Source organism: Sarcophilus harrisii, chromosome 5, assembly GCF_902635505.1.
Source record: "Sarcophilus harrisii chromosome 5, mSarHar1.11, whole genome shotgun sequence".
NCBI lineage: Eukaryota > Metazoa > Chordata > Mammalia > Dasyuromorphia > Dasyuridae > Sarcophilus > Sarcophilus harrisii.
Window position 1 is genome coordinate 178,514,537 of NC_045430.1, and position 3,571 is coordinate 178,518,107.

The 3,571-nt window shown below is 38.8% G+C and overlaps 1 pseudogene; it reads left to right on the plus strand.

The window, feature by feature from the left end:
- The first annotated feature begins 396 nt into the window (after positions 1-396).
- On the plus strand, positions 397-772 carry LOC116419528 (annotated as a pseudogene).
- The last annotated feature ends 2,799 nt before the right edge of the window (positions 773-3,571 follow it).

Below are 3,571 nucleotides of genomic sequence, written 5' to 3' on the forward strand. Positions count from 1 at the left end.
TTTCTTTAAACTCAGATAGAATATCATCTATCACAAAAATGGATAGAAGTCTCATATAGTTTATAGTCAAGTTTCCAATTGTAACACACACACACACACACACACACACACACACACACAACTTTAAAGAGTTATTTTTAAATTGACCAAAACTTAAGTTTAATTTGCAAGATTCCCTAAATTCAAACTAGATATTCCAATCAATCCTTATTACTCTTTGGTTGTTTCCTAATTCACACAAAGCTTTTCTCTTTTTGTGATCTAGGAAGGAGTTAAGTGCCAGTTTTGTTTCAAAGTACAGGCCTTGAGGAGAGTGGGGACCCAAAGTCATTGGCAGCAGCAACTGTGGTGGTGGCCACCTCCTCGGATCCTCTCGCTGTCTTCTGGTGCATGTGAATGGCTGTGGGATGGAGAGAGAGGGGAACGGCTGGGAGCAGGGGCTCAGCAGGGCTTCTGCAGCAGATCCTGAACCTGAAACTGGTGCCATGGGTGGGCAATGGGATGTTCTGCCCCAACTCCACCTCACTCTGCTCCTGTTCAGAAATGTGGTGTGGCGTGTTACTGTGAGCATTGGTATTTTCTTGCTCCTTCTACATCCCTGCTGGATTATTGGCACTATTCACCCTCAAGCATCACAAATATGGTGCATCCATTGCTGGAGTTTACGGAGCTGCAGGCAAAGAAATGATCGCTTTCAAAGTCCTCACGCTGGGTGTTGGTCAGACATTTTTGTGTAATGGTTTCTTTTTTATGGATTTTAGTAACACTGTAGCATCTACTTACAGACTATGATAGAACAGACCATGAAGAGAGGATTCAGAATATTTCTTAAGGAAAAGCTTTACTAACAGTGCTAATTTATTTAAAGATTTTCAAATAGAAACAGCTTTAACAAGAGTTTCTGAAGACTTGCTGTCTTGGTCCCTTCTTCAGTTTGAAGACAGAGCTCCAGGAGCCAAAGACCTTTTTGATGACATCCAGATTACTTATTTTTTTTAAAAAACCATAGGATTCATCAGCATTTTTCTTTAAGGAAATGTCAAGTATTTGAACTCTTTTGGGATTGTATACAAACCTGCACAGTGGTACATTTTGATAAGTGTTTTGTGCCAGTATTCTGTGGGAGCTATGACAGTTGAGTGTTTTAGATCTATACAACAATTGTAGAGCAATTTGTCTGAGGGGAGTTAGGCTTTATTGAAGTTACCTTTTGCAACTTTTATTTTGTTACATTTTTGTGACAGTTATGTGCCAAATAGGTTTTTGCTTGAAGATTATACCTGAGAACAAATGTAGTGAAACATTAAAGCAGCAAATCAGTATAAAATGTAACAATGGGAATAGCATTGCTTCCCCTTGTTTAAAGGGGAAAAAAGTAACAATTACTGGATGATGACAATGAATTAAATATTCTTACCTTCAACTTTAACACTTTGTAAAGAGCTAATGAGAACTTCTAAATTTTTTCTTTTAATTTGAAAATGCAGTTTTGTATTCTCAAAATATGCTTGCTTGTTGCTATTTTTTTCTGAATATCTGTCAATTGTATCTTCCTTTCAAGCAGCTTTACTTGATTTTATTGATGAGGAGCCCAATAGAAAGCAATTTGAAAATTTTTTATCTTGATCAGTCAGAATGCACTTTAATTATTAAGGAAGAAAGAAGGGGATTCTCCAGGTTTGCTCTCAAGAAAGCTTATTCTAAGTGGGGTGCCCCTTAGAAGATGGTGGCTTGTAGAAGTTCAGCTTGAAGTAAGAATAATCAGAGATTCCTGAGAATAGAACAGAGAAGCTATACATGACAAGAAAATACTCGGGCTGGTATGGGGCCCTTCTTACTTTTAATAGCTCTTTTCCATGTCATCGTGTAGCAGTGACTGAAGGTTAACCAACATCCCCATTGGTTAGAGATATATGTAAAAAAAGGGATGAGGGGGAGAGGAAGAGATCTGATTGGTCTTAATGAACTCTGGTATTTAATACAACAACGAGCCAGGAGAAGACAAGCTCCTTGTGTTCTTTCTTTATTGACCAGCATCTACCTCAAGCTTCACACATTTAATTCAACTGTTTTTCACTTGTGTCTTCCTCTCTGTGACACCATTTGGATTATTCTTGACAAAGATAGTGGAGCGATTTACCATTTCCTTTTTACACTCATTTTACAGATGAGGAAACTGAGGCACACAGGGTGAAGTGACTTGCCCAGGGTAACTCATCTAGTGAGTGTCTGAAGTTGTATTTGATCTCAGGAAGATGAGCCTTTGGACCTCTCATCCACACCCCTAGCTGCCGCACCTTAATGGACTAGATGCCTCATGAGTGCTTGTTGTTTTGTAACAGCACAATACTTGGAGAGGGTATCCCAGGTAGCTATTTTTCTCTCGTGTCTTTCAGACCCGGCCAGCGGAGGAAGCATCGACTAGTCATGTGACTACGGCATCAAATATTCCTTTGCTTTTGAATTGAGAGACACCGGTCACTGTGGCTTCCTTCTGCCAACCAGTCAGATTCTTCCCATTGGAGAGGAGACGTGGTTGGGGCTGAAGATGATCATGGAATATGTCCAAGACCATCACTACTAGCTCTCTGAAATGCTAAGATGAGGAAACAAGTCCCCACGATTAAAGTCTCATTTTAAAGCCAGATTTTGGTGCTATCATTTCCTCTTCAAAGGCTAATATTTTATGTGAAGATTTATTTCCTTCTTTTGTAGTATGACATCAGAATTCATTTTGTTATTCATTCATTCAACAAGAATCTATTAAGTGCTGCTCTGTGTCAGGCACTGGGGATATAGAGACAAAAACAAACAAACATAAACAGTCCCTTCCCTTAACTTGCCTTTTTGAAAACACATATTGGCAAAGGGTGATTATTATGTACCAGAAGCAGTGCTGAGCACTGTGTGCGCAGAAACAGACCCTTTCCTCCAGAAGTTTACACTCTAATGGAAGAAGATGTGCACAAAGAAGTTTATGAATCACATATGCAAGTTAAATGTAAAATAAACACAAGGTGGCTTTGGGAAAGGACTTCCTAGTAGCTGGGGGGATCAGAAAAGGGTGCATTTAGAAAGAAAGTCGTGTTTGAGTTTCATTTTGCAGGGAACTAGGGATTCTAAGAGGAGGGAGGAAGTATAAAGTGGGAAATGAAATCCAGGTGTGAGGGACTGTCAGGAAAAGGGTTTTGTGTTTCAGGAAAAGGAGAGCAGGATAGTACAGTGCTCTGAAAGGAGTAATGCATAAGAAGATTAGAAAGGGAAGAAGTAAAAAATATTAGGGGGTGTTACTCAAGACAATTTATTTTAATTTTTTCAATTAACCAAAATCTACCTTCTTTCCCTCTTCCTTCCTCTGTAATGCTGGAAAAACTGAGGCGAGATAGAGATTAGAGAGTTTTTAATATTTTATTTGGATTTCTGAGATCCACTAGTTTTCCTAATTCCCTTTCTCTTCCCCCCATATTTTTCACTGAAAGGAATTATTCAAAGAAAAGTAAATAATCAAATAACCATCCCACATATAAATCCAGAGAATGAATTAAAGTTCCTATGCATTTCAGACTAGTAC